The sequence below is a fragment of the Anolis carolinensis genome, chromosome 1, assembly GCF_035594765.1.
Source record: "Anolis carolinensis isolate JA03-04 chromosome 1, rAnoCar3.1.pri, whole genome shotgun sequence".
In the NCBI taxonomy this organism is placed as follows: domain Eukaryota; kingdom Metazoa; phylum Chordata; class Lepidosauria; order Squamata; family Dactyloidae; genus Anolis; species Anolis carolinensis.
In genome coordinates, this window is record NC_085841.1 from 170,550,842 (window position 1) to 170,566,191 (window position 15,350).

The 15,350-nt window shown below is 37.6% G+C and overlaps 1 long non-coding RNA gene across 3 annotated transcripts; it reads left to right on the forward strand.

The window, feature by feature from the left end:
• Positions 1–1,023: 1,023 nt before the first annotated feature.
• On the forward strand, positions 1,024–8,150 carry LOC103279487 (uncharacterized). 3 transcript variants are annotated; one of them, XR_010000012.1, is made up of 3 exons: positions 1,025–2,294; positions 5,039–5,228; positions 6,371–8,150. It is a non-coding gene; the product is annotated as an uncharacterized LOC103279487 (long non-coding RNA). The 3 variants fall into 3 exon arrangements; XR_010000013.1 differs by having other exon boundaries at positions 1,024–2,294; positions 5,039–8,150; XR_010000014.1 differs by having other exon boundaries at positions 1,024–2,002; positions 5,039–8,150.
• Positions 8,151–15,350: the final 7,200 nt, after the last annotated feature.

Consider the following 15,350-nt stretch of genomic DNA (forward strand, 5'->3'; position numbering starts at 1 on the left):
CATACTAACTCAATATTTTACCTGGTGCTCTATTAAAACTCCACCCCAGCATTCAGTCACAGTAAAAGGTTTGATTATCATTGATTAAAATTCTTGCTGGTCTAGAACTCCAATTATCTTTTTTTTCCCATTCATCATCATTGGCGATCACTCGTGGCCGAGTATGATTGTCTTCCAAGTGTAGTGTCTTGGCAATGGGTCCGTAGTTGACTTTAGAGACCTATTCTTGATCTGATGTTCTTCCACAGTGAGGACATCAATTTCCAGATGGAAGGCAGTCCCAGTCAGGGTTGGCTTGATGCGCCTTCCTCTTGACACGTTTCTTCCTTTAGCCCTCCATTTGTGCCTCTTTGAATTCCACAGCACTGTTGGTAACATCTGACCTCCAATGAGAACTCTTGAGGGACAGAGCTACCCAATTCTCAATGTGTATGCCACAGTTTTTAATGTTAACTAAGTCCATTTTATTGGGGGGGGGGGGGGGAGTTGAAGGAGAAAAACTATTTTCTCCATTTTCACTGATCATTCTCCCCCCCCCCCCCCCCCCCCGGCCTCGGCCGCCTTTCCCATATCATAAGCAATTGTTGTTTTGACACTGACAACATGTGTAGGGGAAATAACAGGAAAACGGGGAAATGGTTTAACTCTTTCAATTCTCTCCCCCCCCCCCCATGAAATGGACTGTCCTTCTCTGTCTAGGGCCCCCTTGTGGCTTCCAACCGGATAATGGAACAGTACAAATATTATATCCATATCGAGTTATTTACTGTACTGTACTGTACTTTTAAACATTTTATTAATTTACCAAAACATCTAAACAGTGTTCCTGTTGTATAAGGTTGCAGTGAAGCAGATGATAAGCCAAGATACACTGTAGAAAATTCAAACGTAAAGTTAGCTGATAACCTCAGGGGAAATTAGTTTAAAATGCATGTAGATATTCCAAAATCCTCTTGATCATTTTAAAAATATTTAGAAATAAATCAATTATTATGAAATGTGCACTGATATATTTTGACTTATTCTCTATTTTCTGAATTCGCTATGTATAAAGGCAATTTTGTTATCATGGTTTTTTCATACTTAAAGTTACTTCAATTACAGTATAATTTAGGGAAGGGGATAAACATTTCTGTCGAAATATTAAAGTAACCTAGGTAATATTCTGCAAATGTAATTGTATTTTGAAACTAAGAAAAAGTTACAAGATTTAAAAAAAAATCTAAATGTAAATATAGAGGAGAAACTAGGCTCACTTTGGGGAGAGGTGTAGTGAAGGAAAATCTTTTGGTCATATGACTTAAAATTTCAATTTAGTTCTCTGGCAGCACTAAAGAGAATTGATTTACATTTGTTTTGTATCACTGCAGAAAATCCAAGCAGGGAGTTGGCCGTCAAATAATTATTCTCTCTGCTGTGGTTTTCTGCGGAGTCCTGTCAAGTAACTGAAGTTTCTTTTTCTGCACAGGAAGGGAAAGGCCCTCTGTGTCGTGGCTTCTATCACTGGTAGATCTGCAATATGTTACACTTCACCTGAAGAGAAGTGAAAACAGAGAGCTCTCTAACAGCAGGTCCCATTTACACCACATATCAGAGAGTTGGAGAGGTGACAATGTGAGCAATGTGAGGAGGACATGGCAGCCCCATGCGGAGGAGAGACGTCTGTGTGAAGTTTGCTCTGTTTGCACAGGAGTCGAGTATCAGTTCTGCTTTCTTTGTTCAGGGAAAACTAGTCAACAGTGCAAGAAGGTGATCAGCGCAAGCTTTACTTAATATCATGGCTTTTGTTTTGTTTGTAAAACTTCTGGATCCACACACACACCAGTTTGGACTTGATCTCAACTTAAAGCGGATCTGATCTGATGCTGGGTTGGGAGGACATATCCTAGACTGCAGCATCGCCTTGTTATGTCTTACCTACATCTGTTACTAATGGTGTATCAAAGGCCACCCCCAAATTTTAGATTGTTGTAGAATAATGCCGTAGGACATGCGTTAAGAGGTAGGTACCAACAATCCATGTGTCACTTTGCAAAGCGTAAGTATCGAAATTCCCTGTTATGGAAATAATTCTTTGGGGAGTGGAACTGTGAAAATAATTTCAACATAGTTTCACCTCATCTTTGTGATTTTTTGATGCATTGCAACAAGGGGTTCTGTTTATCATGTTCTTTTTTTTAAAAAGCTAGTGAAGGATTGGAATATTTTTTTAAAACCCAGGTGCCGTTGGAGACACTAGAACAGGATGCTGGAAAATAAGCGAAAGGATTGTGTTTATTTTCACAGTCTCCAAGGTAATAAAATGCATTTTTACTGATTTGTATATAAACAGTGGGAGGGGAAAGGTGATCATTCCATCTTTTTGTAACATGAGGCGCACACACACACACATCTGCCCTGCAAAGATTTTTAATTTTGTTTGTAAGAAAGTGCTGGCTGTTCCACAGATTCATGTTTGTTCTGCTTTTCTTTTTTTCCTCTCCACGTTGCTTATCTGAATATATATATATATATATATATATATATATATATATATATATGCCTGCCCTTTGCTCAGATTTATGGGTTGGGGCCGTTCTGTGTGTATTTACAGTCTCCTGACCTGAAGACCTGGAGCTGAACAAGCAAAGGAGGAAACCAGGGCCCTTTCCATAAACAGAGACAGATACGAGGGGGAGGAGGGAGGTACTGCTAACACTTAACATTTTAACGTCTTGACCAAGTAAAGGAATTAGCTATTAGATTACAGACAGAGGAAAATGAGAAACGTGGTTCAAGATGTTTTGGGGAAATAAGGGATCCGTTTGGAAACTAGGATGTCCGTAGCAACTGTTAGGAGAAAACAAATGCCAAGATAGCTGTCATAAACCTATTCAACTCAGGGCTTTTTTTTTTTTTTTTTTTGCAAAAGTCAAAGTACGAACAACAGTGAAAACATTTCCAGCGCATTTTAGTCAAAGCTGCACTTTAAAAGATTAAGAAACGAAATGGTGTTTATGCATTGTCACATATAAACTTTTCTTGGTTTGCTACAAGTATTCCCTACTTCCATGTGACTTTTCAGGTGCTTGGGGGGTCAGGAGTCAGCCAGAATAAGACAGGCTGAAACAAATTGCAGGGATGTCTTTACACTGTAGACAATGAGAGCTTTTAAAGTTACAAAACATACTCCTAAAGAAATGTAAATTTTTGCTAGCACCTGCACATCATGCAAGCAAAGTGGTTCATTACACTGATGGACACATTTGGATAAAGAATGAAAGAAAAATGACACTTGTTCATTCCAAATTGTCTTTTGGTATTAAACATACGGACGTGGATCCAAAAGATTATGAAATATTCCTTTGGTTTATTTGAAATGCAATTCATGTTACAATGGACATTCCTGCAGGGCAGGAAGGATAACATTTCTGTGGGAAGTTTCTGTTAGAAATTCTTACATGTTTCATATAAATTTGAATACAAGCTGACTGGACATTGGCCTTCTGTTTTCAAATCCAGATAAACAATGTAGCATTGGCTATATGAGATGTTCTGATCTGCTGCTCACTTATGATATCGAACTCTTTGCCTGGGTATGATTTGAAATTATACTTGATTGTAGATGAATGTACAAGAGAAAGTAATTTGTTTTGATCTTCAACTGCAGTGCAAACCATATCTGGATGGCAAAAACAGATTATGTTATGGTTAAATGTGTTTTATATGGTTTTATGGATTGAATTGGAATTGTTTTTAATACTAATGATGTTTAATGCTGTTTTAATATTTATATATTTGTATATTTTAAATTGTGTGCTGATGTTTTTTATGCTAAACCACTTTGAGTCTCCTGTGGGAGAGATAAAGCGGAGTATAAATATAATAATAATAATAATAATAATAATAATAATAATAATAATAATAATAATGGAGTGTTTGTTTTGGGTTTTTTAACTATTTGGGAGTAGTATTGTCTGCATTAGTTCAATATTGGGCCAAATGTATTTATTTTATTTGTTTGATATATTTTTATTCTGCCTTTCTCCATGGCTGGACCCAAAGTGGTTTACAGCATATAAACACACAATATCAACAATAAAACATAAAATGCACAAATCAAAACATACTAAAAACACGTATACAATAAAACCCAACTTCCACCTTCCAAAGTAGCTAAATAATATGGTATGAGGGCAAAGTGTCCTTCGTAGGATTTTAATTTTTTAAGAAAAAGAGGGTAGTGCTTTATTTGAAGTAAAGCCGGCTAGAGTTTCAGTTCAGGAAGACTCTGTCTGTGTAAATTTTGGAAGCAATTACTCAGTTTCTAACCTATTGTGCTTTATTGTTTGTGCTGGGAACCATTTGCCCATCAAACACACACACACACACACACACACACACACACACACACACCCCATCTCATATGGTACAGCCCGTAGCAACAGTACATTTGGCTTCATCCATTTTGGTCTATCTCTATATGGGGGAAGATAGGCACTGCAAAGAACATTGAGATGAATTACTCTATTTTATGAGCCATAAAAGTTTTATTCATCTTGACACTGAAACAGGTTGAGGCAGCGAGTTGACACGCCTTAAATAAATAAATGGAATTAATTCCCCGGCTCTTGAAACAATAGAAGCATGCCCGGGCTGCCGAGAGAGCTGTCCCAATTGTTTCCTGTTGCTGCATGATATTGATATGATGTGTGCGTTTTTCGGCACCGCTTCCTCAGGGGCCTGCTTGATCCACTTCAGATTCTTAGCCTGTTTTATGAGAGGTTGGGAAAGGTTCAGGACCTGGTTGTACCACGGCTCCCACCGACAGCTCAGGAACCCGTTTGGCGTCTGGTTTGCCTGTTGTTTTACGGCTGACCTTCAGATCAACTTTCACCCCTGACCCGCAGAGGCATCTATCATGACAAAAGGCTGTTTAACACAAATGGTGCCCATTGATAGGGGAAGAAAGTCTGAAGATTTCCTTTTTTTATGAAGGATTTGGTGTTTTGTGGGCTGTGTGCGCCTTGCCGCCACCCTCTTTTCTCCGTCCCCACAGGTGAAATCCCTCCTTGGCAGCTGGCTTAGGAAAGAATGGGAGGGGAGACCGTAATGAGCTGAAAGCACCCTCAGCTGGAGACAAATATATGCAAATGAGATGCACAAACAAAGGCGCCTGGACAGAGAAATATCTGCCATTCCAGCAAAATGCTGCCTGCAGCTAGAAGATGAACAGCTTTGATAAAATGGTAACAGAAAGCACCTTTTTATCCTCCAGCTTGTTTTACATTGCAATAGACCATTGTCATTGGAACCCATTAGAGCATGCAGAGGGTCTCTGCCCTGGTTGCAGGCGTGGGTGGCAGGGCTGCAGAAACACTTGTTTCCATGCTTCGTGAAATATAATCACTGTGGATGGAGACACAGGCAGATAGAGAGATATCTCTCTCCTCCCCCCCTCCGCCCCTTTGCCTTTGGTAGATTGTCAAGTTTATTTTACATGTTTCTTGGTCTTTGGGACACTGCATTTTGTTTTGTGCATTTCCCCTCTGAGTAAGCATTGCCACACCAAAGGGGACAATGCTGCTCTTTGATAAAGATTTTACAGACAGAAAACTCACTAGTTGTCAACCAGAGTGGGAACAGCACCCAAACAGCCCGCCTTCATGAAGGCAATCAAGTCTCTCCTGCTAATTCAATGACAAGACCTGGGACATGCTGATTTTAATAAGCTCTCAAAGGCAATCTACGACTTTTAAAAGTCGCTCTTTTTAATTAAATTGCATGGGCGTCATATATTGCCACATCCATCCCGTTACAGCTGTTTCCAAATGTGTGTGTGTGTGTGTAAATAAGACAGAAATAAAACAACAGTTTTCTGTTCAGATTTCTGGATTCTCACAGAAATTTCTTTTAAAAAATCTCAGAGTGGCACAGTAATGCTCTAACTGCAATAATCCATGCAAATTTTCATTTTGCTTATTAGACATAATATTTTGATTACAGAGCTTTGCCATTGGAATATTTCTCTTATATTCATTTTAATTGTTGAGGTGAGTGCATGATGGATAAATGGAAAGATATATATATATACAAGTCTATATCTTTCAAACTAACACTTGACTTAATTAGAGCTTTCATTCAGAATCTCTGCTCCAATGTTTTTATGTCCATAGAATTTTTAAAAATTCTCCCTTCAAGGCATGCTTGGAAAATCTGAATGTTTATAGTTGTGATACTAGGAAGTTTGTTTGTTTTCCCTATGCCTGAGCATGTGGTCCATTTTTTATATGTTCACAACTGCAATGTAAACTAAAATGTGCATGCTATGTTTATGTCTCCACAAATTCTATTTTTAACAGTACACAAATCTCTTTTTTCTTAATCATAGGTTCCTTATCTTCAGAGCCTCAAGAGTTAAGTGAAACCCGGTTGTATTAAGAAAGATTTCTCCTCCCGCTCAGGTTTGAAGCAGTGGCTGTGTTATTACATTCAGTGGCTGTTGTTTAGAAAGGACAAGCCGCATCTTAGGCACAGAACAATGAAATTACAGCTGAGATTTAGGTTAGCAAACGCCTTCTTCCGCAGGCTTTTATGATTCATTATTTCCCATTAAATACAGTATTAGAAGTGTACACCAGATAGCTCATGGTTGCTGCTCTCCGAGCACATTATCTATATTACACAGGCCTGGGGAGCAGAATTAGAAAACTTTTGGGGAATGAGCAATATGTGTTTGCTGATAGAAGTACCATATGGCTCATCTTCATCAATTGCTTTCATTGCGACTCGGATGCTGGAGAAATTAAAGTTTTATTTGATGTGGCACTGCTTAATGAACTGTCTTCTGTTAGGAAAATTGAATATGTTTCCTGTTATTTGAGTGCAGAGCCCTCATGGTTTGGGGTTGATGAGGGATGCATTATGTATTGTTTATTTTAGCATTTTGAAAACAAAAGCCAAATATTGAAGATAAAATTGTGTTGCATTAGAGCTACCTTTCCACATTTTTTTCCTACTTGGTTTTCTTACACAATCATAGACCCCCTTTTTAAATTTTTCAGTTTGTCATTATGTTCATTATTTAAGTGGTGGAATGATTGTATACTTTTTGATATTTTCTTTTGGTATGAAATATATATTGAATCACTTCATGTAATCCCTGTATTACAATTTTTAAGCATATGGTAGAATCATCAGTAAAAAAAAGGAAATGTTTCTTATAAGCTTTCTTGGTTAACTTTTGATTGCAACCCCCCCCCCCCTTGGGAAGTTTTAAATGCTTGAGTAATTTGTGTTGAGATATGCTTTCTTGTGAGCATAACATGCCAAAAATGGCTGGGAAGAAAAATCTAGGTGATTGTCTACAGAAGGGTAAAAACATCTGAACCTTTTCTAAGCATGCATCTCCAAATTATATAGTTATGATATCACTCTAAGTTGCTATCTGTAACACAGTAAAAATTATATTGGAGGGTGAGGGGGAAGAAAATGTAGATTGTTACCAAATGATCTGCTTCCATTTAGGTTAATTAAGTTTCAGCAACAAAAAATTGAAACTCGGATAAATTCAGAATAAAAGTATAAATTTAAGATGGTTAAAATCAAACCATAACATTTGACATTTGTAGCAAAGTTGTATATTACAGTAGTTAATTTGCTAATTAGTGATTCAGCACAGGCATGTTTTAATTTGGGGGAGGAAAAGGGGGGAGGCATGTGAACCATGCTGGAAATTTTCCAAGGCGTTCCAGAGTCAACTTTGAACAAATAAGAGGGATCCCCTTCTCCTCAAGCTTTTCGGCACTTCCATCTCAGCCAGAAATAAACAAACAGATTTGTGTATGTTTGTGTAATGTGTCTTTTCAGTTAAGATGAGACAAATGTTTCACTGGTTGTATTTTAGAGTCCTGTTTGACATAAAAAGCAATTTCTCCTTTATACTCTCTGATATGTTTTTTCCCTTTTTTATAAGCAATGGCTCCTATTCCACAAATGCCCTTTGGTTTCTAAATGATGTCTAGTATTAGAAGTAGACTATATTATTGTTTGTGGTTGCAGAGGAAAACTCCACCACGTGCATCAAAGAAAAGTGAAGAAGAGCAGTGCCTTTGTCTTTCTGCTTTTGTTGGAGAGGCAGCAGTAAAAATAAAACCCGTCTTTGTTTTCCATTCCACACTTGCCGTCTTTTGACAGTTCCCACAGCATTGCCACGCAAAATCAAATCCCACTTTTAAAAAGGACAGGAAACGTGTGATCACTGCTGAAGCCCCCCCAAGTTTTGTTTGCAAGCAGTGGCATTTCATATTGTGGAAAGTGGAGCAATTTCTGAAACTCGGCTCCCTGACAGGCACCTCCTTTGAGGAGCCCCATCCTGCATTGTTATCAGCATGGCGTAATTTGACTGTTGACAAAGTATCTGTGGCAGTGAGAATGAAAGCAGTTAGAAGTGTGTCGGATTGTAATCAAGAAGGTGCTTAGCTGTGCAAGACTGCATCTTGAGCAGATTTGAATCAACATCGCCTTGAGGGGACACGCACATGCACCCCCCAAAAAAGTCCATTAATTTTTAGTGAGAAAATTAGAGTGGCACTTGATGAAGTGAAATTTGACGTGCGTTAATTGCTCCACCGCTCTTCTAATTAGAGATTTTCACATTCTTTTACTCCTGTCAAAGTGATGCCACATTGTCTTAGTGGACAAAGAGTAAAATTGCAAATTGGTTGGATCAACATGGAGTAATGAGACTATGTTTAAGAGTGTGTGAGCTCGTGCACGTTTTACCTGGGAGTAACTCCAAGGGATTTACTTCTAATGTCATTTGCATAGGATTGCAATGTGTTTTTTTTTCAAAAAGTAAAATAAAATGTTGAATTTTTTATTTTTGGTGAAAGGTACCATAAAAGTCAGGAAGAAAGTAGGATTTTATTATGCAATATCATTGCAAACACAAGTTTCAGTTCCTATTTTAAAACCTGAAAGCAAAAAGAAAAAAAATCATATGCTTAATTTTGAAATATGCATTTTTATTCTAATCAGCATTCCAATAAAGTTGAACTGCTTGTGTTTACACCAGCATTTTCTCATTGAATGAGACTGAAAGGCATATAAATCTAAGCACTCCATTTCACGATGGATCTGGATCAGACAGCCAATAGCTTATCTTTAAGGCACATGGCTTCTTCAATTAGATTCTGTCTGTAATAAAACAATGGGAAAGCACACAAATGCCCTGATTCTTAAGGATGCTTTTTAAATGTTGCTCAGCGATGAGTCATATCAGAACAAAGCGGAATTCTATTTTTCTCTGAATCAGAAATACAAATGTGCACAGCCATTAATATCATATGAATGGTACATATATATTTCAAGCACAATCTGTCTCAAAGTGAATTGTTTTAAATTTTCTGCTCCTTTTTAGCCCATAGAACCCCTTTCTTAATTCATTAACATATTGAATTTTTTTTCAATTTTCCATTTTCCTGCAATAACAATATTAATGTTGGGGCCAGAGCTTGATTGGAGCTAAATTACTTGTTACCTGCTGGCATTTATTTATATGGCATTGAATTATAACGCTTTGTTATTGTCAAGCCTTGGGCGAATTGTTTATGACACCAGTAATAGGAGTAATTGTTATTGTTGAAATTACCTGTCAGCTACCCATAGCCGTGGCCCTTGTCCCACTGACAAATAGTGACAGGGGAGAGGGATATTCCACGCGTCCCCCTGATGACTTCTCTTCTGATAATAAGGAGTGCAGGGCCTCTGATAATTTGCCTGTCACTGTTGAGTGTGGCTTAGAGAGAGTTGGCCAAATTGTTGTCATTCACTCTGACAAAGACAGCAAAATGCTCCGGAGCAGGAGGGAGGTTTATCCAAATACATAAAATTGCTTACATATCCTTTGTTTGGATGCCACCCCTCTTCCTCACACATGTGTGCACAGGCACACAAACATACTCCACTATCAGCTTTATATGAGTGTCATAAAATTGCAATACATTTCTCATTGAAAAGCTACAGGAGGCCTCTCCCAGGCGCCAAAAGAGGCTTCAGCAACTTGCTGTCTGCTAAATGAGACTATTCTCCAAAGGCAAATCCATCCCCAATTGTTAGTTAAACTGAACTCCATAATGATGAGTCAAATGTGTGGTTGTTTTAAACCAGCTGGCTTTTTGCAATTTCCATTCTTGCAATGTCGCCGTTGCCGTGTGTCTGTTTTATCCCAGCACCACCCACATGCACCTCTTTGCTGTTTTCCTAAAGCTCTCTCAAAAAACTCTGAAGAGAGATTACAGCTTTTAGCCCCCAAATTTCAATAAAGCTTTTGTCCCTGGCTCTTTAAATCATGGCGTGTGCCTCAGAAATGGCAACTCTTACAAGACCCATGTGATTGTGGCACAGAAATTAGTGCTTCGGCATCTTAATAAGCAAAGAGTGTTTCCAGTCCCTGGGAACTGGTGAGCACAAGGCATGGGGAGAGAAGTAGAGCAGCTTTGTGATGTAGTGAAGACTTGAGGCTTTCCTACCTTCTTTCCCTGAATGTCTGTGACCAAATTAGATTGGGGGGAGGTATTGGAGGCTGGAGGGAACAGTCATACCTGTCAGGGTTTTTTTTAGCCAATGGCATTGTGCCTTCACTCAGAAATAGTTTCCGATTTTTCCCCCCAGCAGAGTTTGCAGTCCATAACTGCCAGAGTGGATCATATAATTAGGATATTTGAAGCAGGATATCCTTACAAATGCCCTCTTGGTCCAGTTGAAAAGATTATGGTGAAATAGCCAGCTGCTTTTTGTTGACTCCCATCATTTTGTATAATGGCAATAATTACTTGCCTCTTGCTCTCCATCAGCTGGCCAAAAGCAAGAGGCTGTGCACCTTTGGTTTTGCCTCTAGTGAGCACTCCGCAGCCCTTAAACTTGTCATTATCTGATGACAAAATACTCTCTTCACACGTTACTGTTGCATAATTGTATTGGCTTTCACAATGTGGTTTTGGGGATGTAAATATCTACAGATGAGAGCAAACGCTACGCAGCTGAGTCATGCATTTGTTTACATGGATGACTCTTTTTTATCCTGTAGAGAAAATAGGCTTCAGTGTTCAGGGAATTTATGGGTGTGGGACAGATTTGTTTTGCCCGCCTCAAATGAGAAGGAAACACAATCCAGCTAAGCCTCCCTCCTTGGATTTGGAAGAATCCCATTTGAATTAAAGGGGGCAACGGCAGAAGTAAATGTGTTATACATGCCAATTAACTGTCTATAGGATTTCAGTGAGGAAAAAGGACTACATTCACCCAAATCCAAGTATTAACAGGTTGAAGATTATGCTGCCTGTGGGACACAATGAGAAGAAAAAGAAGAAAATAACAAAATGGCCAAGTGCTTCAATTTTACCATTGAATTAAGCACAGTGTTTAAAATCAGACAGAGTTGCTTGAAAAAGTAGACTGCTACTGTAATGAAAAATATGATTTGAAAAAAAGCTGTATACGGTTATACACATATTTTAAGTTGCACATGTTTGCAGAACCCACTTTTTATTAGTATTATTGTAAAGTAACACAGGGGAGAATACTGTTGGAACATGGCCATACAGTCCAAAAAACTCACAGCAAACCATACACTTTTAATCATGCTATATTAAATAATAATGCTAATACAGTAGACTCTCACTTATTCAAGCCTCGCTTATCCAAGCTTCTGGATTATCCAAGCCATTTTTGTAGTCAATGTTTTCAATATATCATGATATTTTGGTGCTAAATTCATAAATACAGTAATTACAACATAACATTACTGTGTATTGAACTACTTTTTCTGTCAAATTTGTTGTATAACATGATGTTTTGGTGCTTCATTTGTAAAATCATAACCTAATTTGATGTTTAATAAGCTTTTCCTTAATCACTCCTTATTATCCAAGATATTCACTTATCCAAGCTTCTGCTGGCCCGTTTAGCTTGGATAAGTGAGACTCTACTGTAATGATGAGGATAATAATAATAATAATAATAATAATAATAATAATAATAATAATAATAACAACAACAACAGCATTTACATTACTAATAAAATATATTTTAAAAATAGCTTCCATATCTTTGGAGTTTGGGAGATTCTTTGATCCTTAATAAAGGGTAGATGAAGAAGAGGTTATTTATTTGCATCATACATTGAAAAAGTCTAGCTCTACTTGAAACTCAGGTGGCCTATGGATAATATCTATGACAGATATGGCAGGTATCAGGAAAAGTGGGTTTAAAAGCAATGTCTACAGCCCCTTCCACACAGCTGAATAAAATCCCACATTATCTGCTTGGAGCTGGAATATATGGCAGAGTGGACTCTGTTAACCCAGTTCAAAGCAGATCTTCTGGGATTTTCTGCCTTGATATGGGTTATATGGCTGTGTGGAAGAGCCCCGTGAAATGTGGCTCCACGATCAGAAGGGAGAAAACAATGAAAAGGGGAAATTAATAACAGTGTCCTTCTATCTACCACTTGATGTCTTCTTTCATTGGATTGCCTAGTGATCTGAGCAGTTTTCTAAAATCACAACGGATGTCCTTACTCAGCCCTTCACTATCTTCCTTCCCCCTTTCCTCTCTTTTCTCGGCCTGCCTTTTCTTTCCCTGGCTTCCCCCAAGTGTTGGCCCATTCAAGACCTAAACTATATATAAAAGTGGATGACAGTTGAAATGCAAACTTTTAAACAAAACCGAAAAAGACACAGCCAGCTTTGTGGATGACTGCCTTTGACTAAAGTGAATGACAGCAAACCCGTTCCTTTTTTCCTTCCATGTAATCCATTATTGTCAGGGCAAACTGGATGAATCACTTTTACTGTTCTAAATAAGGTAATGTAATGTTAAGGAAAATGTCAGAAATAAATCTCCATGGATTAAAATAACATTTCTGCATAATGTCAGCTTCAATGACCACGCTTAATTTTTTTTTTTGCATAATTTGGTAAGCTATCCCATGCCTAATGTCCAATACATAAACAAACAGCAATTATTAAATGTTTAAGGTTTCTGTGACTAATAGTATGCAGTAAGAATTGTTTTTCTCTTAATCTTGCGTTATGCTCCAGGATAAATTCTTGTGATCGTCTATAAATAAAAATATAAACTATAAAAAATAACCCGTAAAAGAAATTTGATGTAATTCAATGTGAACAGCTGGAGGGGATAGGAATGAGTGATATCGGGATATTTTTTTCCCCCTCCCCATTGACTCCCCTGTATTTTTGTAAAATAAACTGGATTAACTGTACTTAGAGCAGCAGATAAAGAGTGTATTTCTGGTCATGGAAAGCATTCTTGAGGATTTATATACTCACTGCAAAGCAGTTGTGCTTTTTGGCTAAATTTTCATATTTCTTTGAGTTTTAGAGTGTGTGCACAATAAAGATCATGCAGCTATCAATATATGAAATAAGTTTGTAATTTTAAAAAATTATAACAATATTCCAAAAAAAAGTCAATTTTGTGTCTATGGAGCCACTCAGCTGAATAAAATCGCACATTATCTGCTTTGAACTGGGATTTTTTTTTCCTATCAGGAGCGACTTGAGAAACTGCAAGTCGCTTCTGATGTGAGAGAATTGGCTGTCTGCAAGAACATTGCCCAAGGGACTCCTGGATGTTTGAGGTTTTTATCAACCTTGTCAGAGGCTTCTCTCATGTCCCCGCATGGGGAGCTGACAGAGGGAGCTCATCCCTTCTCTCCCTGGGTTGGATTCGAACTGGCAACCTTCAGGTCAGCAGCCCAGCCTTCAAGTCATCAGTCCTGCTGGCACAAGGGTTTAATCCACTGCACCACCAGGGGCTCCAACGGAGATATAGTAGTGTGGACTCCGATATTTCAGTTCAAAACAGATATTGTGAATTATCTGCCTTGATATTCTGGGTTATATGGCTGTGTGGAAGGGTATACCAGTTCTGCCTCTAACTTCGGATTTGCTGTCACCTACATGTTTTACAGAATTTTCAAAAGCATCAAAGTTATCAATAATATTAAAAACCAAGTGACAAATATTACAAAGTAAAGTTTGCATTTCTAGGGAACTAATTTCATTGGATACTTCCTCCTCACCTTTACCTCCCCCCCCCCAAAAAAAAATATTCAGGCTAAAAAGAAGAGAAAAAAATAGACAAATTTGCCTCTTAACCTTTAAAGATTTTCTGCCTATTCCTGTATGTCCTTTATTACATTAATTTTTTATTTAAATTACACCATTAACTGGATATGAATGTATCAAGAATACATATATTGATTTGTAAAACACTATCATTAATAATTATAATAGCTTGAGGTAGCTGGTATTACAAAGCCATTTAAAGGTTTTTAATATAACTTGGACATACATAGATAGATAGACATTATGGACAAGCCTACCATTTAAACTGGCTACCAGCAGTTAATGAAATCCTTGATTTATATTCTGCTTGTGAGATTGATTGGGCTGTTGCTTTGTGGAACTATTTACTTTGTGTCATTTTTCAAAGCATGTCTCTATTTTTTATTTTTTTTAAAAGCCAAATAAAATATCTAAACAGATTTGGGCTTTGATATTTTAAATGTTGATCATAATTTATTAGATGTGTTTCGATATGTGTCAGACTCAGTCCTGCATGTGTATATAGAATTTGACATGCTGAAAAAAGCCTTGTATTTTGGTACTGAAATATCATCATGTAAGTTTTACAAAAAACAACATTTAGGAATAGCATCTTTTTTTACCTAAGACACACAAAGGAACAGATAAAGATATAATTTAAATGGGGTGAGGGTTGAGACTTTCCCCTAGTGCTGAATAAAATGCAACCAAGGGCCCTTCCTCACAGCCATATAACCCAGAATATCGAAGCAGAAAATCCCACAATATCTGCTTTGAACTTGGTTATCTGAATCCACACTGCCATATATCCCAGTTCAAAGCAGAAAATGTGGGATTTTATTCATCTGTATGGAAGGGGCCCGAGACAGAATGTTCTGACTTAAAATATAATAAAGAAAAGAGTGAAAATATACACCAGGAAGAATCTAAACAAGGAAGAGATATATAAGACAATCAAATTACCAACACTGAATTCAGCAGTTATATGGAGAAGATTTACATTATTTCATTTCATTGCTTGCTTGCTTTTTCTTTTCTTTTTTTAAGATGCTGCCTAGTCGTTTTCTTCTTTCTTTCTATGGCATATTCCTTTTTGATAATGGGTACTATATTTTCCTGTTAGGTGGGACAGACCTGAAGGATATTACAGAGGTTTGCTTCATATGATGAGTTTACATTTGTAGGGGCATCCTTTAGGGTTAACCAGGAGACTGTTTTCAGGCTAGACTAAGCATTAAC